The following is a 23,008-nucleotide window of genomic DNA, read 5'->3' as shown; positions in this document are numbered from 1 at the left end:
GCAGAGGCCCCGTCGGGGTCACTGTGGGTGTCTCCACGGATTCCCCCACAAGCTGACTCGCACCTCGCTCGCGCTCGCACGGCCGACTCTCCCACCGGTTCCTCCGAGCGCGAAGGCTTTGTCAACATCTCAATGCCACGCATCAAGGCTGGCCTCAAAATATTTCAACCGAAATCTGTTTGGCCTCAAGGTGGTCTTATTTATTCTTCTAAAGCGGTTGTAAGCAATGAAACCTAAAACATAAATTTTCTCCACAACGTTTACGCAATCCTTATTCACTCTACGGCTCCGTCAACCACGCGAGTTCATTTAGGAGCATATACTCTGCTCCTGGCTATGCTAGCTCACACTCGACAGGCCTTGTTTGGCTTTTGTGTTCCTTGTAAGCGTGTCTTGGTGGTACATGTGACGCTCAGACTCACAGCGCGTTCGCTCTTTTCCTTAGACACCCAAGACATCGCGTTCTTTGAAACGGCGATGCCATCAAATAAATGTCGAATGGAAGACACTGCAACTACTGAGGGTTGCCACCTGTCCAGATTTGGCCGAGAACTGGCGTCTGTGTTTGGGTGGCAGGAATTGATTAGTACTGAGATCTGGTGTCATCGTGTTGAACTTTATACAGCGCAGTGTTGACTGGGAAATACATCCAAGTTTGGTCGAGAGTGGAAAAGCTGGCAGTGCTCACCACCACGCTCAACCGTGTCAAGAGCGCTCCGCTAAGCTCCACCCCAGCCCCGTCTGTAACAAACTTCCATCATGAAGGTCCACACGCCATGCTCCCCGCCTTCAACGATCCACACGGACCAGCACGGTGACGTACGGCCAAATTACCCTCCTGTGACCCGCGCGGACATGGAGATGCCCTCATCCAGCAGTGGAGTGACTCCGCGGGGGGGGGGGCTGTACACACGTGCCGCTCTGGTGCCATAAGTCTGCATTGTTATTCGCGACCGTAGACTCAAATCCCAGGGATGTGACGTGAAAACCGTCATTAGGCTGGAACCACCTGAAACAAGGCAACACCAGGCAGACAACGTAGACAGCTAATATAAAACAAATCCCCAAGTAGCAGATTAATTATTATTATCGTTAAGCACCAATCAGTGTGGTGGCAGCTTCACCGATTAAATTCGCGGTGGTGTAGGAAAATCTGGGAGCGCAGCCTGCAAGTGCTGGAACCACTCCACCATTCACATTTCGTCGTGACTCAAAGCTACAGTGAAAGTCCTATTATCTCTCGACTATAATACACAAATCTTATTAGCCGTCACTCTCTCCCCCAATCCTCCGCTGACAATCCGCAGCCTCTCACCCCCCCATATTCCCTAAACGTAATTTGCCCAAAACGTCAGCATTTTCCAATCAATGTATTATGCATTACGATTCAGCAGCAGCACACAGAGAGGCAACAACGGGAGTGGTTAGCGCTCTGCGCTACATATCCGGTGACCCGAGTTCGGCTGCAGCTGACATCAGTGCCGAGCGGTATCTGTCCTAGCTAAACCCTTAACCAACCCACACTGACCGTGTGGTGAAATATGGTCAAACAACCCCCACACACGCAAACATATACAGGCAGAAGACACACGCACAAATGGCTAGAGGTAACAACCATATAGCAAGAGACGTGACTGTGACCAGGGGATCAGGCCCACCGTCGTGCCTTGCATGTTATGTGACTTCAACACGCCGTGTGTGTGTATAAAGCACACAGCCTTATTTTAAACCACAAAAGCAGAAACAAGGCTGCGTGCTTTCCACCTGCAGTGTTCCGTTGTCACGTGACACGTAAGGCACGATGGGACAACCGATTCCCATGCCACAACCTGTCAGGAAATCACCTCCAGCATGTTGTTGTTGTTGTCGTCGTCGCTGCAACGGCGGCGGCGGCTGTTTGTGTGCGTTTCCAGGGAGGATCGACTTTTATTTCTGCGAGTTCCACATCATTTACAGAAAGCGTAAGGGTCAGTTTACTGTACCGTGTGCTGTGTGCGGACCGACTGGGAAACACCCACGCGAGCTTGCCCACACAAAACTGCCGAATACCCCCACACGGCACGGTGTATTTTTAGATAGCTGCACACAACAACACAATGTTCCCCGCTCAGTTTTACGGGCCGTCAAGGCAAGCCGCTGTTAGCGAGCCCCTACTACGGCTGGAACCGCGCACCAGGGGGTGGTGTAGCAAGCAACTTAGCCCGTCAGGCCGCCTTTGTCTCCCCAGTGCAGGTGCTGAAAAACTAAACTGGGCCAGGTTCACAATCCAATTGCTGTTACACATGCCCTCAAATTAAGCTTTGGTTACCATAGCCTAGTGCTAAATACTCTAGCAATGGAGAGGCGCAGGCAACTCTATGCCGGTTTACTTGAATGAGCAGCCACGGGCGCGTGTTCACGACACAAGGGCTTTATATTCCCCAAACAAAATGCTAAATTAGCACCCGAGCATACCAAGCGTTCTGCTGTCGGGTCAGCGTGGGCTCGATGTTAGCCCAACACAGTGCAGTCAGGTTGGATGTGGCCTCCCCCGTTTGTGCTACCTTCAACTGTGGTCCATTTTTTTATTATCTAATACAGTAAGGCTATTTTTACTGGACAAGCCGCGATTTGACAGCACCAGCGCTGTGCCTGAATGATGACGTCACACTCCTGCTGCTCTATTTAAGACCGGGAGCAAGTGAGGGCTTCACCATTCTGGCGAATTGCCCGATGATGCTGGATGTAATTACCAGCGAAACATCGTACTCAAAAATTGTAAATGTTGTGGATTCACTCTTCAACACACCGGTGGGCTAAAGTAGTGAACTATTTGTCTTTTGTCAACGTGACACATTTTTTGCTGATTGGCCGTGTCGGGTGGAAGAGGGTTACGACACATTTATAAATAACGCGATCTAACCCAAAAACGTTTATTATGAATAATATTGGTCGCAAAAGCCTACGTGTTAAACAGGCTTTGCCCCAATGTGTGTTTTCTCCGACCCCATCTAGTCCTGTTCGCAGACACCCAGAGGAACCGAACCATTGCATGCCGGACCCCACTGTGACGACATTTTCAAACATATTGAGAATTTCTTGCGTAAACAAAGAAATTACATTTATTTTGTAGTAAATATTCGGAATTGCTGAACAGTATAAACTGACGATTTCACCAAACATATCTCTGTTTTAAACCCACTCTTGACTTTTAATGTTGGCATAAAGCAGGACTGGGAAATCTATGGCTAGTAGTCGTGACAGGGCCTGTGAATTCAAGCAGTGCAGCCCGTGGCCACAAATGGGCTGCCAATTGGAAACGGCCCCATGTGATATTTATCCGTTACCGCAGACAAATCGGCCGCGTGTCTTACTTCGGATCTGTGGCACGGCACCGGCGTTGTGTTAGCCAGAGGGAAGTAGGCACAGGCATTGCATTCGTGTAGTGAAGGTGAGCGCTATCGTTGGGTAACGACAAAGGTGAGTGTGTTGATGCGTGGTTGCCTACCAAAGGTATTTGACAGTCCTGTTCGGCCCTCCGCAAGGGCAAATATGCGCCAAGCCGTCCCGCTGGATTTTCTCCTGCCGTCTCTCGCACCGATGCTGTGCTATCTTTGCGTCAGTGGGTCTGTGTCTGTACAGGTGCCGTATGTCTGTTATGGAGAAAATAACTGAAATAAAATATCTGACCAATGGCCAACAAAACTTGTCAAAACCGGCAGGGTGTCAATAACAGAACAGAGCTGGAAAAACTGGAGTGGTAGTCACTGTATTCTTTGGCTGCAATCTGCTGTTTGGCAGGGTTTGTGTTATCACAGTGCTTGTCCCTGCGATCAGTGTTTCGTGCCAAATTACATGAACATCAAGTCATCAAGGCCAAAACCTTGATACCACAACTCACAGCCAACGATGCTTACCCTCCACTAGATCTTGCAGCTGCTCCCAAGATCTGCCCAGACAGTCTTCTGCCATCTGCTCTCAGGTCTTCTCTTCCCCTCGTGGAGACCGCTCCCATGTCTGGCTAGGCAATCGGCCATACTTCTGCATTGCTTATCTCGTTTTGCCACAAAATTCCCAGCACCCGTCTCAAGACACCTGTGCCCAAATGCCAAGAGTGTCCTTTGGAACTGATTAGCTCCAGCTCTAAAAAACATATGCTCCTATCGAATGTTGATGCCATCGGGACGCCAGGCTTCGAGCAGACTTTCTTCATTGCTTGTGGAGTACCCACCACAGCCACCGCGCGAGAGGCTACCGTTGGCCTCAAAGTCCATGGAAGTTGCCTCTAACATTACCAAGGCTGAACAGGGTGCCAGCTGTGCAGTAAATTCAGTGAACTCGGTTGGTGTGACGGGTCTTGCCCCACGCATGGTGTAGAGATGCCCATCTGCAACTGGCTAACCTGGCAACTGGTTGTTATTCAAACACAGTTACTGGGCACAGGGCCCAAAGGCCCCAAATGTCAAATGGCCAGCGACAAACACAACTAGCCACGTTGCAACGGATGAAGGTGGAACACGTTTAATGGAACCCAGCGAGGTTACTGTGAGCTTGGTGAAAAGACGATGGGAAAGAATTCCAAAAAATAGAGGTGAAGCGCATCTTCAGAAAAGTGAAATACTTGTCGGAGGAAGTACAGCAAATAGGCGTATGACCAATCCGTTGTGTATCTTGCTCTAGAAACTAAAAATTCGGCATAAAAACATTTCAGAGGCCACTCCTGCACAAAAACAAGAAATGTTTTGCTATGTAGCTAGATTTATGCCTATTACCAAATTACATGGAAGCTCAAAAACTAAGCCGGGATAGAGCATGGACAGCGCTTTGGATGGGTGACCGCTGTGCACTTGGCAGGTGCGACATAGCTAGAGGACAGCACAGCACAATCCACCGCTGTACCGTACGATGCTTGCGCTGAGCGGCGTGCCGACGTACGGTTACAACTCCCAGGGCCCGCACGCTGTGGGGAGGCCTCATCCCACAGCGGATTGACAAAAAAATGAGCTGTGCATCGAAACGTAAGGAATATAACTGTGAAAGATCTCTACCTTTCAGAGGTCTTGTATTCCTAAGAATCTAAGCCACTTGGGAGGCGGGGGTATTAAACGTTGAGCTTTCGTGATAGATCAGAGCGGATAGCGATCTGTGTAACGATTCGGGGAATTTATCCGTGGGGACGACTGTGCCCCTGGACACCCTGAAGGTAGCGCATTCAAGGTCACGCTCGTGTTCAACAATTAGAAAGCATGGCCAGGGCGCAAAGCAGATAGCGTCAATATTTTTCGTTCGGAAATACAGGGGATAGGTTTTGGAGTGACAAGGACAGAGAATGGTGCAGAGTTGGGCTGTAATAATTTGACAGCATTAATGACAGAGAAATCAATTATCACTTGATGATTTTTTTTTGCCTCACTAAGGCTCAACACACAATTTCAGCGATAAGTCCCAGTTTCTCCTTCCTGGCTAAGTTTGGTCTTGAAAGGGGGGTGATGGCACAGTGGTGAAACCAGGATGCGACAGACTGTGGAGCAAACTTGGAGACGATGGCCCAGGACAAGAGCAAGTGGCGGAGGAAAGGAGGAGGCAGGACCCAACGTGAGTGGCAGAAGATACCAGGGAAAAGAAGCAGAGAAGAAGTATAGAAGAAGCGACGCTGAGGACGTTCTGCCGATCCTTGTGAGACAACTCGCAGTTATATAAAAACACGCGTCCTTCTCTGCTTGCGCAGTAAATCCATTTGGATTTTCTGTCATTTAATTTTTACTATGGTTTTAAAAAGTAATCTGTCCAAGCCAACTTTCTAACAGAATATTTATGTAATTGAAATGTATTATATTTGTGCACTGTGTTTGATTTCTTCTCTTGCGTAGTTTTTTTGTCCTGATGTATATATTTGGTTGACTTTGCTCCGAATATATTTGGTTTAACGACGTACTTAATTGTTTTTTTATTGTCTTTTTGGTACCCTAGATCAGTGGTTCTCAAACCGGGGAGAGCACGCGAACCCCCTGGAGGTACATGGCAATGTCCCAGAGGATACGTGAGGTGATTTATACATGTGTGAAATGATATCATATATGAAAGTCACTTGTGAATACTCATATACGAATCTGCCAATATAACATAACTTTTATAACATTTGAATCCTTACGGTACCCTAGAACAATGTAAAAAACCTTTATAAACTCATTGATTGTAAACAATGCGGTTTCCAAGAGTAATCAGCAGGGGCGAACAAATAACGTCATGCATGCAGAGAGCGTCTGTTGATTTTTTTATTCGCTTGCAGTTACCAGATAGTTAGGATACCTCACAAAATGGAAATTTGGTTTAAATATTGATGTTCATTATTTATACATTTATTTTTCAAAACGATGTTGAGTGAGGCAAGGGGGGGGTACTCAGTTGAAACAAAATTCAACAAGGGGTGTACAGTAACAAACAAAAGGCTGAGAACCACTGGCCTAGGTCACGCTCACAAATGAGACGCTATCCCAGCATCTCGAGTTCTCACCTGGTAAAACAACAATCAACTTGAAACTTGAACTGCACAATATATATGCAATGTATGATTAGCTGTGCTATCGCAGGACGCCCATGAAATAGAGCCAGACAGCTCAATGAGCCCTCCCTGCTGAAATTAAAATAAAAAAAAACAAATCTACACAGCAGCATGAATCGTTCACTTTCTGAAAGAAATCGTGAAATCCCCTTCGACCCAGAGAGGACCAAGAGAGGAACGAGAGAGGGGTATGGTGTTTGTGCTATTTTAGTTTCAATGCTTCCGCATCCTGCGCGTGGCATGATGCCACCGCTCCTCACAGTGACACGGGGGTTTCCCTGTCTCCAGCGGGCGGCAGGCGACGCCGCTATCGCAGACAAAGCATCCACCAGGCGCGATCACTCACACACACGTGGACACACACGTGGCCGGGAATGCGCCAGGAGACGTCACCGGCGGGGCACGCGCCAGACTCGGGCCACGCTTGACCACGCCAATACATGGATGGCTCCGTGAAGATAGACGGACTCAATTGGCTGGGACCGATAAGTACGCTTGACGTAAATGGTCACTCTTCGTACCCACGCATCGACCTCAAGTACTCAAGGCAATATTCGGGATCGATTAATGAACACAGCCCCCAAACAACACCCACAATCACCAGCGCCGGTTTATAAAGGAGCGTACATCGTCAGCTGTATTTTCCGCGCATAGCGAGAGCCACGCCTGCAGTTAATGTTCACCAAGGATTAAAAAAATACACGACACACTCTCCGTCGAGCACGGGGGACGGCCACCACGTGACGCAAAAACCACAACGTGCTGCTCGTACTGCACGTGCTGCACGTATAACCCATAGGTTCAACTTTTGTGCTGCCTTGCACACAGAGGAGAGACTCACTGAATCACTGATGTTATGCACGTGGGAGAAAAGAGAAATGGCCAAAATTCAATTAAACATTTATTTGTTACAGAGAAACTCCCATTTCGTGAGTTACCCAGCTAGTTTGCAAAGGATATCCACGGTGCATCAGCACAGGACAAGAATGACAACATCAGAGCGATCCGTACATTACGAAGTGCAACACGGAACAGGCAGCGCCTTGCCGAGTTCCTTTGCTCTGCCCCAACCAGTGAATATCCTGCAACAACCACGGCCTTCACGGCAACTAGAGATTCTGACCTCGGAATCCGAGGTGAAAGTGTGTGTCCTGCCATCCACTCTCCGTCTGCGCCACGGTGGCAAGATGTTAACTCCCTCACCTGCTATGCAGGAGATCGTGAGTTCAACCCCGACCCTGACGCCTATATATTTGAGGTTTACACGTCTCTCTCCCCATGGCTGCGTGGATTTTTCTCCGGGTCCTATTTTTTTCCTCCACATTCATTTGGCTTCCATTTCCACACAATAAGCCGCTTTGTGTAGCTATAATTTGTGGCCAGGTTTCTTCTGAAAATGCAATATAACTTAGTGGGCCTTTTCTAGATTTAAAGCTTTCGTGACTGCAAGGATCCATACTCTTTGGTTCTATTCGGTAAAGTCACGTAGGTAAAAAATAAAACAACAAAAATCACGACGTTTCGGCCACAACACAAGCGGCCTTCATCAGGTGAAGGGACCAGGCTGCCTCGAGGACAGCGCTGTCCTAGAGACAGCCTGGTCCCTTCACCTGATGAAGGCCGCTTGTGTTGTGGCCGAAACGTCGTGATTTTTGTTAGTGGGCCTTCCCTAATAAAATAAAAAAATAGAGTTTTGGCCTAGTGGGTGGAGGAGTGTCGATGAATCCCAAGATTCCTAGTCAGGTGATAGCCACTTGCGAAGTTTGCCCCCTTTCTTCACGAGTATGCCGCCGTGAGAGGAGAAATCGGGAATAGATGCACGCACGCGACGAGACGGTGCTGGATCATCCACCCACAAGGGCTGGCAGCCATTCACTTGGTGTCCCGGCATCTGCAACTCGCCCAATAGCCCCACAGTAAACAAACAGGTAACACATGCCTCCTGCCACAGAGCTGTCCCTCCACATACAAAAATAAAAATGTTTTACACAACCGATCGGCCACACGGCCTTCTGGGAGTGCAACATTTCAGCAGCATTGGTTCAATACAAGCAGACAAAGCCAGTTTGGACATTCAATGTCTCATGAGGCTTGCTTGAATCAAAGCTGGTGAACTGACAAATGTTTAAAGGCAAGGACTATGTCTGTTAGACATTGGGTCCTAAGTTGACACAAAACTCTGCAATACATGACACAACATACGGCCCTACTGGTTGAGCGATGCTCGCACATAACACCCGCGAATCGTGCATGATCCACCAGTGGCCGCTGCTTAAGTAAGGGAGCACGGCTGAGTGCCGCCACTTGCACGCGCGTGGCGCGCGAGGGGCAGCGCGCCTCACTGCCACTCTCCGCGCCGCCACCGCAGACATGGTTTGTTTTTTGCCTCTGCGCAAGCCACCACCCCGACGCCCTGTGGCACCATTTCCGATTTCCTGTCTGCGAGCCGGGCGCTGGGTGCTGACTGAATGCAGCGACACCCTCAGCCGCTCCCGCTTCTCAAGAGTGAAGCCTCAAGAGCCGCACGAAACAAATTGACGGCGGGACAAACGCCAGCGCCAACGTGCACAGGGAAACTCCTTTTTTTCCCCAACAGAAAAACTGCGCCAATTTCCATGATGTACAAACGCGGCGGTATCCAGAATGCCTGCGTAATCACAAGGCCTTACCACTGTGCATTTGCAATCAGACGACGGGGAACGCGCAAACTGCCTGGTCCAGACTAAAGATGTAATCAAGAGCGTACAAGTTTTAGCCACTATTTAAAACTTCTAAAATTGCCAAAAATTACAAAAAAGGAAAATGAGCAGACGGTTCAAAACACGTTCGTACTTTGCACTCGCACTCAGCGAGTGAGCACCACGACATGCAGAGAACGCATCCCTCGGAAGAAGTTTCAGAGACACTGCAACACACCGGGAGCTTCCTAAGCCACAGTGAAAATGAGGCACAATGTAGCAACCCGATGAATTTCCCAAAACTCCCAAGACAAAGCAGAGGAAACGCTGCGCCCATCTTAACCGTGTTATGTAACCGGTGAGCACGGGGACGGTGCGTGAGCAGGCGCCACGCTCATCAGCCATCGGACATCTCGAGCACGCTGCCACATCGCATTTGGTGATGGTATTCACCGAAATGTCACCAACAGGCACAACACAGCCGAGGTCTCAGCAGTAGGTCTGTGACAAGCGGTCTAAACATTTGTCTCATTTGCTTTCCTGGGATTCCCGCAGTCACAGACAGCGCTGTGGAATCCCACTGTCTTACGAGTAGCCACAGAAAATAACTCCAGCCTATGCATACGCTCAGCTGCTCTCTCGTAAGGCTCCCAATCCTCGAGGTGGCTGGGTGCGTGAGAGGTCAGAGCACTGAGCTGGTTCCCACTGATATCCTGGGTCCACATCCAGGTTTCAGCCACCTGTGTTATGGCTTGGTAACATCCCGGTTCACCAATGACCGTACTTTAGTCAAATTTCAGCTTTGAGAAAATATTGGTTTGACTGTCACACGACAGACTCCAATGGAATAGGGTGGGTGAGAAGCTCTTACGTTGGCTGTGTGGACAAGTTTACTTGAAGGATTCTCAGAAATAGTTTTGTAACATCCCTTTCAACGGGCCGTTCTCTCACATGAAAGGTACCAATGGCTCTCCGAGAGACCTGTAGGATTCTCCGTCACACGACGTCACACCGCACCTCCGATTAGCATGGTTGGCTACGTATGGCGCGAATGAAGTTCAAGATCATACATTTCATGGTGGTGGGGGGGGGGGGCGGTTAATTACAATAAAATTTTAAAGTTTTCCCTTCTCCCCCTATAGTAGATCTCACGTGCACTAACGCACCCTCTCATTACCCGCCCTGCTCAACTTCACGAGTACAACGACGTTAATGGCCGACGGGGGGCTCCGAGTGGAGCGCCCTCGGCACCGCGGCCCTCGTGGATGACACCACTGGGCTACTCCGGCACGCTACACCTCTCACACAGTGCTGCCCGTATAAACCTCGCCAAGTATCTTCTGCCTGCGAATCCACTGTAACCTTCTTCCTCTGGTCTAAAATACTTTCAGCTACGTTCGAAGCTGTTGTAGACAGTTAGCTCGCTACAATGCGGGCAAACGCGCTCGCATCTCAAGTCACTTCGGAAGACAAAACGAAGGGGAATGCAGGTTCATGAGGATTTTAACAACATCTCGATGTGAGACATCGACTGGGGGAAAAAAAAACGGGTGAAAAGTCATGACGGTAAAAATTCAGAAATCAAATCCCAAAATATAAACTTCCAAAATAAACCCAGCCACAAACTTCCAAGACACAGCCCACTCACTCTACAAGTGCAGAATCAGAGACACAGACACACAGCATCTACATACACCGACAATCGCCACACAAATAATGGTTGCTCGGAGCTGAACCCAGGACCTCAGCGGCCTTGCCAAGTGAGGGAGGCTGGCCCCCCGAACACCCCCAACCCAGCAGCCACCTCCTTCCTCATCATCATCACGTCTTGCCTTATCTTCCCACAGCCACGTTTACCCATCACCAAAACCTTCCCTTTCGGTAACTCAAACATCATCACTGGTACTTTTCATCCAGTTTCAGAGTTGCCGGCAATCTGGAGAGGAGTGACGTCGCGCTGCACGCAGTACTGGCCATCACCGCAGGGCCGTCCGATTGGACGAGTGAGCACGTGCACTGTCAAAGAACAAGCAGGCTCGCACGACGACGGAGCTGATGTCCACACGTGCAGGGCTTTGGATTCGTTGTCTGAATCATGGCCACGATACATACAAAACAGAGCTGTGAATATATACAGAAAGGACGCGAGCCATCTTAATGTCTGCCGATGGCACAGTCACAGTAATGCCCAATTCACACAAACTACGGGAAATCGTAGTTCGCGTGAATTTAAAGCGATTCTCACACTGGGAATGTTCTGATTACACCGTGAGCATAGGTATGGTTGTTAATCGATGACGGGACGCGCCGCGCATGGCTAATGAATAGGGCACGGAACGGACTCCTGCTGCGCTTGTTCTGCCAGTAGCCATCTTGTTCACACAGGCCGGCTGGAGTCTGGCCCCTGGGGCTATTTTTGTTTCGGCCCAGCTGCGCCGTGACCAATCAGGAATTCTTACATAACCCATGATGATTTCCCAGTGGCTTTTTCTGTGAACATATGGAGGAATAGCCCTCGAATGAAAAGTTAATGCTTATAATTGAACGTAAATGCCAGCTGAAATCAAGACATGTTGCTTGTGCCAAACAAAACGTGTCTCATGCCCTCAGAACGTCGGCAGGATTCAAATTCGAACCAAAGCAATGATTGCACACTAAGCATCTCCATCAAATCTGTCCCTGCACGTAAAAAATAAAAGTTACATTTTTTTATGCATCTCATCATCTACACAGCGTTCTGGGAGTATTTTTTTCAGCAGCGTTGGTGTAACAAGCAAATTCTGGACTGCTTTTGGCATTTAGTGTGTCATCAGCAGTCACAGTTACTATTTAAGACTGAAGCAAAAGGATTTCTCGACAATTCTAGCTGTTGCTTGATGAAGCTGGTTGTAATTACCGGCAAAACGTAACAGTATTTGAATTGTAAATGTTTTGGGTTTTCTCTCCAACACACCGGTGTACTGAACTCGTAACTAATTGGCATGTTTTGTTTACGTGACAAACCTTACTAATTGGCTGTTGGGTGGTGGCGAGTTTAATGACACATTTATATTTACGTAATTTAACCCAAAAAAAACCCTCTATGTTATGGATAATATTGGTCGCGACAGCCTACGTGTTAAACTGTACAAACAACTTAAAGCTGCTCATGTCGACAGCTCTATATGCAATACAACACATGCTGCAGCAGCAGCGCCACATGTCACGCAGTACAGTAGAGTGCCTTCACGATGGATGTTGTCCACTGTTCATCAATCACATTTACCGCAGAGCGTCATTCATGCCTCTATCTCCTGGTCATAGGTGACATTCAACAGAGCAAATGGCTCGCAACCGCAAGGTTGCAAGTTCAAATCCCAGTTGGGAGTCTATTCAGCTCATCACATTCCTCCAGGGTCGATAAAATTAGTACCACTTCACAGTTGTTATCCTATGAACAACTCGTGCCTGCCATAGGAAAACGGATTTTTCACCACTGGCTCTGCAAGGCTGTAAACAAATGAGCAGGGATGCCTCAATGCCCACTTGAGCAGTGATTCCCTCGAGGATCCTTTCTGTACTTGACCACACATGGGTGGCCAAGCAGCACAGTCCTGGCACCATACCGTCATACAGACCCCCGAGTCCCTGGCAATGGTCAGGGCCACTGGCAAGGTACACACAAGGCTGCTTGCCTGGGACCGGTATCGGGTTTACACCTGCATCCAGTTTCATTCACATGGGTTGTGAAGTACAAGCCCTTGCTCTCACTCACACACGCTCGCGCGCGCATGCATCACATGACGTTAGGCAACATTATATAAGGTGGTTCGTGTTACACAGCAAGTCTCAATAAAAAAACACACAGGAGCCCACCACTACGCATGATCCACCATGACCAATTCACTTGGCATGCGTCCGGCCTCGTCAGAGCTCGCAAGCTAAGCGGGCGTGCACCTGGACAGTGCTTTGATGGCTGACCACCGTGCGTGACGGAATGCCGTTGGCCGCTGGGCTGAGGGGTGGGCAGTACACGGCAGTGCACCATAACCCCACTGTCGCACTGTGATTTCATGCTCCAGCTTCTGTGCTCCCTGCCTTTGCCAGTATGGAGAAGTATGGTCAAATTACTCCCCAACAGTCTAATTATTCAGAATAGAGTTTTTTTTGGGTTAGATCGCGTAAATATATAAATGTGTCGTTAAAACCCGCCACCACCCAACACAGCCAACTAGTAAGGGTTGTCACGTAAACAGAACGTTGCCAATTCGTCACTAGTACAGCACACCGGTGTGTTGGGGAGCCAAGCCACAACATTTACAATCTGAGTACGACGTTTCGCCAGTAATTACAACTAGCTTCATCAGGCAACAGCCAGATTTGTAGAGAAGTCTAACTGTTGCGTTCCTTATATAGAGGCGTAGATATGTGACCACGCTTCTGCGCTCTTTCACAAATTGGGGGGGGGGGGATTACTGAGTCAAAGTTCATTATGCATGTGCATTATGCGAGTCCTTTGATCTTGAAACAATCTGGCTGTCGCCTGATGAAGCTAGTTATAATTACTGGCGAAACGTCGAACTCAGATTGTAAATGTTGGGGCTTGGCTCTCCAACACACCGGTGTGCTGTACTAGTGACGGTGGTGGCGGGTTTTAATGACACATTTATATATTTACGCGATCTAACCCAAAAAAACCTCTATTATGGATGATATTGGCCGCGAAAGCCTCCGTGTTAAACAGTATAATTATTCACAAGCAGCACTCACTCATCTATTAGCCCTGGCGTACTCTCTTCATCATTATAAAAAAACAAGAATATGAATCCCTGCATTCACGAAAGCTTTAAATAAAAATTATAAATGTAGTTTGATTGCTTGAAACGAGAGTACATTTAATTATGATTTGCTGAATTTTAGCACCAGAATACATATACCTTTACCACAACTCTAAGGTTGCATGCCAAACCATGCTTGGGAAATGTTAAACTATGGTGTATTAAACTTGATTTGAAGCTTTCGTGACTGCAGGAATTACTCTTTGAAAGTCACGTAGAAAGAAAATAAATTAAATAATAGAATACGACGTTTCGATTGCAACACAAGCAATCGTCATCAGGTAGAACTAAATTTGAGAGAGAGACAAAACACAGACACGGAGACACAGACAGACATACAAGCAGAGAGAGAGAGACACAACATAGGCACACAGAGACCCAATGCCTCTGTGTCGTAGCCTTAAATAGAGAGAGAGGGGGGGCACAGAGAGAGGAGTGGGTCTGCTGGAGCAGAGGAATTAGCATGTCAATGAAAGACCCAGCAAGACTGGTAAATTTTAGTGAGAGTTGTGTGGAAATCCACCCCACGGTGGCAGAGGTGGATTTGATGCAATCGAAACGTCGTATTCTATTATTTAATTTATTTTCTTTCTACGTGACTTTACCGAAAGAACCAAAGAGTACTATGGTGTATTCCAAATGGGAACACAGAACCGTGATTGGAAAGTGTCATAACATCGCTTTCGCAAATAAAATATTCAACAGTCTCACACTTAACGCATGGTTGGCTACGTACGGTTTAGCACGGTTGGATGCATACGGTGAGAAATAAGTTCAAACATACAAACGTACTACACACTCACAGTCTGAATAAATGGAGATGATTAGATGGATCGATCAGAAGTTAAGAGACCAGGTAGATGGCAAGAGCGGTGGTGCCCGTATCAGACAAGCAGAGAAGAAATCAACTCGGATGTCTTTGGGGCCCATGCCATGAAGACAACCGCATTGGCAGAAGAATGATGTGAACATGGACGCATAAGGGTGGAGAGCGAGAGTTAGGCCTGAAAAGAGGTGGTGAAAAGCGGTGATCCAGGATGACGAGGACTGAGTGGACGTGGCGATGATGGCCCTGGACAAGAGTGAGTGGAGAGCGAGGCCTGGTAAGGCCGATGTGAAAATGCCAGAGAAGAAGATGCTGCTGCTATTTTAAATAAAAACCTCACCGACAGGTTTCAGCAAAAACACCATAAAATACACGATGGAGTTTGAAGAATATTTTTCATCTTCACGGCGACATATATCTCTCTCTCTCCGGGTTGACCTGGCAGACATTGGGAGTGTTGTCTGATGTTTGCAACAGGAGACGCGAGGCTCTTACGTTGCAGCGTGTCGCAGATCAGGCCGCGACCCAGCGGCAGCCAGGGCCTTTCTGCCCCTACGCCCTTCAATGCCACCCCCCACCCAAGCGAGGACACAAACCACGTTCCACAAGGAGCACGGACCTCTGGGAGCCACTGAACATAAATAAACATAGCCGTGTGCTCCCCGAGCTCAACATTTGAATGGCGTGCAAAGCAATGCTGGTTGACAAGATAAATACACAGTCAATCCACCTCCTCTCCATATCTGTATCTCCACATGTAGAATAACAGTTTTTTTTTTTACATCCCCATCAGCCACACATGCTCAACTTATTTCGCACCGTACGTAGCCAACCGTGCTAATCAGCCAACTGGGAGTTTTTTGTTTTGTTACCTATATTCCGAACAACAACGCAAACGATTCTTTAGTGATTTGTCGACAGCTGCGTCTCCACGTCGCGAGAGAAGCGCCACACTCCAAATGCAGCCCCAGCTTAGTCCCGTACTGTGCAGCAATCACAGCAAGGGACTGCGAGCTCCAGACACAAAACGGCAACAGATAAAACGACAAGCTGTAAATGGGCTACATTTGGTCTTGATGGAAGTCCTGGGGTGACAGGCAGCACCTGCAGCAGCAGCACAGTCGGCACCCTTCTCACCGCCCGCCCCGCCCGCCTGGCTTTGATCGCCCGTTAATCAATGCCAGTGTCAGCAAGCACAAAGCATTCCCGTGCATCACTCACGATCAGGCGCGGGACGCACGGCGGCCGAGCCCATGCGGCAGCGCTGGGGTCGTGCCGGGCCATGGAGGTAATGACAGAAAGTGGGTCACGGCCCCCAACTGCGCGAGGTTTTGAATGTCCTCCTCTCAAGAATGCCGGCGATCTCTCCCCCATGTTCGAAAACCCTTCCGCAGGCGACTGGCGGAATGACGCAATCGATTACCATGCACTGGGTCTCACTGAGAACTGCCCGTGAGATTTCTCATTCACCAAATCGTTCACCAAATCATTCACCAAATCGTTCCCGTTCCGTGTGCTCGATGTTCACCCGAAAAAAACGTGGTTTCTCCTTCCTCCCAACAACGTTGGCCAAATGAAATAGCTTGTTGCAATGACCGCATCTCTCCGTTCGGAACTGCAATTCACTGGACATCGCACCGGCGTGTGCACGTTAAAGCAAGGTCCTAAAGCACTGAAATGATTCAGCTTAGCGACCTGTCCCTGTTCCAAGCATGAGTTCCATTGCTGCATAGACCACAGTTCACTTGACAGAAACCTCCAGTTTGAGTCGGCAAGGGATTGCAATGCACCGCACTTGCCACCCATGCCAATCCAAACGGCAAACCGTCGATATTTAAACTAGTTTATCGCATACAGATGACAATACAACCGGAGGTGATGGTCTCAGCCCGATCACTAATGGTGGTAAACTATCACACTGAATTTGGGGAGAAAAAACGCAGCTGTAAGAATTTAAAATGTCGCTTTGACTGGCATGCGAAGAGCATTATTCTCAGTGCCAGAGCAAATGGGAAAATGCTGCTTCTTACCGCTGCTCTGCGAGAGATCCGGATCCCTAGCTTCATGGCGACTCGATGCCGATGGCAGCTTGATCGAAGTAACATTGGCTGAAGTCTGTTCGTACTAAATTCTGGGAAAAAAAGTTTTGCTGGCTGGTTCGCTCATGTGCAATGGGTTTTATCCTCCCACGAGTAAACACTCCGAAAAGGAAATTTGCAACATCCCAAGCAGGGCATTCCAACAAGAGTCTGGAGATCCAGAAATGCTTTCCTGCGTAAACAATGATCCTTTATTAATGTTACAGCACGGCCGGCTGAGCTTTTGGAAAAACGCGGCACACAAAAACGGTTATTCTAGCATTACGCGTAAACGCCGAGCTTGCCGCTAGCAATTTGGAAAATCCTCGCTCGAGTGGGGCTGGGCTTTTTTATGGCCGTCGTCGTTGGGGCCTGCACCTGCCTTGCGCGAGGAGAAGGCTGTGTCTGACCTGCAGCTCAGAGCCTGTGCCTGCGTGCGAGTGAAACTGAGCATCTGCATTTGCTTGTGTGTGTGCACGTGTGTGTGTGCGAGTGTGCGCGTGTGTGGGGAGCGGTTTGCATGCTGTGTTACGAATCTGGCGACCAGAGTTTGATTCCCGCTCACGGCCAACAGCCAGTAACGCATATCTGAACTGGTCCTGGGCCACCTCTAGGTGGACTCAGCCTCAAATGAGTACCTCATGCAGTGTGTAAACATCGCTACTAGGGAGAGAAAAAAAGGCGTGGTACTGGCCACTCACCCCCTTGTGTGCCGTGCCGGGCTTCATAGGTACTCGCTACCATCACTTTCCACAACAGTCTGTTCAGGCTATACTAGGGCATCTTTGTCTTTGCATGTGTGCACATGCACACACGTCTGTAGCTTTACAGAGCATTTCAGAGTTGTTGGGGGAAGGGAAACCCCTCAGCCCAGATAACATCGTGGGGCAAGGTGGGGGATGACCCTACTAGTGCTGCTGTGCCTCAAATTTTGGAAGAATAAGCCACCCCCTGTGAGTGGCCGGCCGAGGTGCCAAAAGGCAATCCAGAGTCTGAGCCCAGAAAGCACCAGATAGCGATGATTTCCCAAGCAAACTGCTGAGGGAATGTGGCATGTCTATATAACACAATCACAACTGTCTGGACTACAGGAAGGGGTCCACAGGATTGGAAGGATTCCCAGGGTGGACCATACTGATTGAAACAACTACCAGGGTATCTCATCTCCTCAGTGTGCCAGGAAAGGTGAAGGCAATGATTATTCAACATAGCCTTGCGGGGCACGCTGAGGAAAGGCTTGCGGAACGCCAATGTGGTTTCAGGCCAGGCGGTCCGGCATGGATGCCATGTTCTCTAACCGTCTGCTACAGCAGAAGTGTAGATAATTTAAAAGGGGCCTACATCTCTGCTTCATTGACTTGGTCAACGTCAAAGATAACATCAATAGGTCAGGGCTCTGGGTTGTTCATCGCGCTTTCAGGGTCCCTGACTCTCTGCTCACAATCATTAAGGACCTTCATGATGGTGGACAGGCCCAGGTAAAGCTACGTGACTGGGAAGTAAGAGCCATTACCTGTTCACCTTGGGTATGAAAGGGATGTCCTCTGGCTCCTAAATATTTAACATAGTTTTTGACCACGTAGTTCAATAAGTTTTCCATGGCTGTGCCAGAGGCAGTTGTGTATACAGTGGAGAGTTGTTTCAGCACCTGGCCAGTGTGCTGATGACCAGCTCGGGTTTGGCAGAAGAGGTTTCACTCCGAATAAATCGAGCAGCGTGATCTTTCATCAGCTGTGTAATGCTGCATTAACTCGCCTGCCGTTCCACACAAAGTTTCTGGTCTTCTCAGCCCTAGTTATGCCCTCCCTTCTCTATGCTTAAGAAATGTGGATTCCTCAAATGGGACATCTGCGCCAGTTAGAAACATTCAGGTTGGTCTGCCTACAATTCATCCCGTGTATAACTGGACTGGATTGTGTGAGAGGCTCACAAATCTTTCAAAGATCTGGACAAAGTCTGAACAGCGAGCTCGTCTGGCAGGCGAGGCTGCGTTGGTTACGTCATGTAGCCTGCATGCTCAGCCACCGCATGCCAAACCAGCTTCCGTTTCGCCAGATAGAGGGGGCAAAATTGGCGCAGTACAGGCTAGAGAAGATATGGGCTGATGTGGTTACAGGAGAATATGGAGCAAAGTGAACTCCCCGCAAACTGGTACCAGCAGTACCAAGATCATCCTCTATGGAGCAGACTCATGAAGGCAGTCGCCCTCTAACAACAGCGGAAGGCAGATAAGTGACACAACAATGAGTGGAGCTCCGAGCAACTAAAATTCAGCAAGTCAGCAGAGAAAGGGGGACAGCTGGTGCATCTGCCAGTCATCTCAGTCAACCCATGGCACCTGGGTCTGTCTCGTGACCTCCTGCCAGTGAGCATTTGACACTTCACTTGCCCTCAAAGTGCACCTGGCCTGACACAAGCGCCGTGGTGACGTCACCGCCACTTAGTAGCGAATGGCGGTTGTTGTGTGTGTACAGTGGGGTGAGGCTGGGGCACCAAACGCTGCCGCCACTGCCACCGCCGCGCGTGCATTTACATAATATTATGGGCGAGGTGAGGCAGGGCACCCCGGCTCGGCCCAGCAGGTGGGTTCGGCTGTACAAAGTGCAGCCTATATTTCTCCATGTGCATGGGGGCTGTGAGTCTTCTATTGCTCAATACACAAGCGGTTGATTCGGTGTCTTGGGAAACCGAGTTAAAGTAGAAATCAATGGGGGGGCGCTCCAGTCAATAACCAACACTGCCTGCCAGTGTGGAGTGGGCATGGCACCTCTGCACGTAGCCATCACAGTGATGCTGCGAACACCCGTGCCAAGTTTTAACGGTGTAAAACAAATGGCGGAGTGCATTCGTTGAGCACGCGTCGGTGCTTCTGAGGACCGTGCTCCCAGTCACAGAACGGCTCTCAGGCTTGGCTCTGACTCAAATAACCTGACTCAAAAGTCTGCACTTCAACAAATAATTTTCATAAAATGTAATGTGACCAGTGCCAAATACCAACAGGTGAAATGTAATATGCATTGCTCTCCAATTTATAATCGCTTCATTGCTGTGCTTTTGTTTTGCTCTTGCCTTTTGTGATTTTGGTAACCCAGGTCCCTCTTGCAGATGACACTCATCCTGGTCTCTTCGGTGTCTTAATCTGGTGAAAGTCAACTTAACGATTGAATTTACGGTCATTTAAAGCTGCTGGCTTATTTAATTTCCACTTCTGCATTCGTGGTCGCAGCAGCAAATCATCCCGAACGGCTGCAAGACGCCATTTTCAATTTTCACAACAGGGCCTTCCTTAAAACACATCCCCAGCCACCAGCAGCCGGGACTGCCCAGAGCTCACTCAGCGCACACGGTTCACATTCTATACGGTCCAAGGGTGCGAGGCTACAAGAGTTCCCTGACCGTCATTGAACCCTCACAATGTTCACTGCGACGTCCAAGTTGTGGACCACTATGTGCCCGTCTCTGGGTGTTCCAGTGTTACAGCACGGAATTCACTACCCTCCTCCCATTCGCTCTGTGCTGTGGTGCCACGCAACTCCACAAGTGCCGCGATTCCCTCCCGGCCCCTGCACTCAACACACACTCGCACGCAGCGCACCCACGTAATGTCCTGGCGGGGGATTGCCTGGCACATCGGGTTTTAATTCGAAGGGCCCCTAGAGGGAAAGTCCCACGGTTTCCCGGTGCCAGGAGATTGGCCGACCCTTGCAGGGCAGGTTACATTGCGATGCCCCTAAAATTGGTTTGAAATTGTATGGGCGCAGAAAGAAAAGGTTCCCTGGGCCAACCACAATGAGGTAAAACTCGGGGGGGGGGGGGGGAGAGAACAAGATCCGTTAGGCATTAGAAGTGACAGCAGTAGATGTGTGTAAATGCGATCGGTATAACCTTGTTTTCACGGAATCTCTTGAGAAAGGTTAGCGACTCGATCAGGTAAGCCTTCTTGTCTCGCAGTCTGTTAAAAGCTCTAACAGATGTGTGAAAACGCTCGCCGTAGAGGCAGTTCAATCTAGATTTGAAGCTTTCGTGACTGCAGGATTCCATACTCTTTGGTTCTTTCGGTATCTGTGAAGGATATCATTCCTGACAAGCAATATCCTGAAGTTTACAAACTGAGTTGTACCTGCGGCAGCAGTTACATCGGGGAAACGAAACGACATGTCTGGGACCATGTCCGCGAACACAAGGCAGATCTGAAACACGGCGGAACCAATACCTCTGCCGTAGCTGACCATTGTTATAACGCTGTGGGCTCGCATGATATTGTTTTTCCTGAGACCAAGGTACTCTGCAAACCTTCGGGCTACTATCAAAGGTTTGTTCATGAAGCCATCCAGATATATAAACATAGACATAACTTCTACCGAGAAGATGGATAAAAATTTAGCAATCATTGGAAGGATGTTATTAACCAGGTAAAACCCTAACTGCTTTATGGTTCCTGTCTATCATATCTGCCGGGTACTAGTCTATTTTTCCGCGTTAACTCCCCCCCCCCCCCGCATTCCCATCTCTCTCGGCCTCCCACTTCCAGCCCCGCCCACTCCCCCTCCCCCCAGCCTCACGTCCCTCTCCTAGCATGCATCCACGCAGCGCTCCCCCTCCGCATCCCCAGCTCTTTCGGCCTCCCACTTCCAGCCCCGCCCACTTCCTCCCCCCCCCAGCCTCACGTCCCTCTCCTAGTGTCCACGCAGCGCTACCCCCCCCCCTCTCTCTCCCCCCTTGCCCCTCCCCCCTTTCTTACCTATATAACCTTTTACCATGGCAGCTCTCTCTCCCACTTCAGCAAAACATTTTTTTCTTGCTGTGGTTTTCCCACCTGATGATGATTGCTTGTGTTGCAATCGAAGCATCGTGATTTATTTTATTTTATACCTACGTGACTTTACCGAAAGAACTAAAGCGTATGGATTCCTGCAGTCACGAAAGCTTCAAATCTAGATTAATTGACAATGTCTGCCCTCACAGACAGGTTGTCTTTGTGGTATGGAAAGTGATTAATGTTTTCCAGGATCTCGTTGTGGATCGTGATTGACGTGGCGGGGGGCGGTCTATTCCTTGGGAGTGGGTTGATGAAGGACTTTTGGTCTTCCGGACATTCATTGCACGGCCCGTTGTATCGTACGCTTCCATGAAGATCTGCACAATGGATTGGAGCTTAGGCTCTTGAGGGTGTGCAGACATGCAAGGCGTCATCCGCAGACTGAAAGTTCGATGACCGAGGTTGTGGTGGGTCTTGGTTCTGGATTATAGGTGGCGGAGGTTGAACAGTTTCCCCGTTTGTTATTTCGATTAACTCCTCAGCAGCAGGAAGCTCTCGTTGGTGGATCCATTGGTGGGGACCAGGGTCTGTGGTGGATCCATTGGTGGGGACCACAATTTGCATGTCGTCGTGAACCAGCAGACGACGAAGGTTGGCGACACGTTTTTTTGTGGGCGGCCGAATTTGAGAAGGATTTTCAACAGCCTGGAACAGCCTTTCAACAGTCTGGAAAGAAGGCCGTGAACAGGGTACATCGTCATTCCCCCGCATTGTTTCTGCATTTGTCGTGCGGCGATGGTTATAGGCAAGGACCCTCGCGGTGAGATATGTAATGATTATTCGCGGTGCATATTAACACTGGAAACGGTGCACAGCAAAACACAAAACGAATTACAACACAAAAAGTGAAACAATCACAGGGCGTGGGAAACCGATATTGCTGCAATTGTCACATGGCGAAGATCAATATCGCATCATATAGCAACACGGCTACCACCCAAAACCAGCAATCGCTCCTCCGCGGATAAGCACCGCTTGGTGTTTTCAGGACAATCCACTTTGACCAAAGCGGCTATTTCTGGCCTCGTAAAAACACCCTTCCCAGTGAAACCCACACCGTGATGCTCAAACACAATCTGTGATTGTTTGAAGGCCCCCAGAAGACCTTCTGCCTTGTGTGCTCAGTTTAAGCAAAGAAGCAACCAGCACACATTGTAAGCAGATAGGAGCAATGTTCATTGTTGACAGCAAATTGAGAAAAAAAAAGAACAATACTATTACGTGATTGCTGTGCTGCGCAGCACAGTAC

At 49.0% G+C, this 23,008-nt stretch overlaps 1 protein-coding gene across 5 annotated transcripts in view; it reads right to left on the bottom strand.

Moving 5' to 3' along the window:
* The window catches only part of HIVEP2 (HIVEP zinc finger 2), a 135,017-nt gene that overhangs the window by 97,338 nt on the left and 14,671 nt on the right, over window positions 1-23,008 (bottom strand). For 2 of the 5 annotated variants that reach the window (XM_076069139.1, XM_076069138.1), the window contains exon 2: window positions 1,845-1,932. The exons of 2 other annotated variants lie outside the window; for them this stretch is intronic. The gene's annotated coding sequence lies outside the window, so the exon portion shown is untranslated. Of the gene's footprint in view, window positions 1-1,844; window positions 8,061-23,008 lie in introns of those variants that run through there. One more of the 5 variants, XM_076069140.1, reaches the window with a different exon arrangement.

This window comes from Petromyzon marinus, chromosome 23, assembly GCF_048934315.1.
Source record: "Petromyzon marinus isolate PM22_M1 ecotype Great Lakes invasive population chromosome 23, UKy_Petmar_22M1.pri1.0, whole genome shotgun sequence".
Classification (NCBI taxonomy): domain Eukaryota; kingdom Metazoa; phylum Chordata; class Hyperoartia; order Petromyzontiformes; family Petromyzontidae; genus Petromyzon; species Petromyzon marinus.
This window is presented reverse-complemented; position numbering and strand designations above follow the sequence as displayed.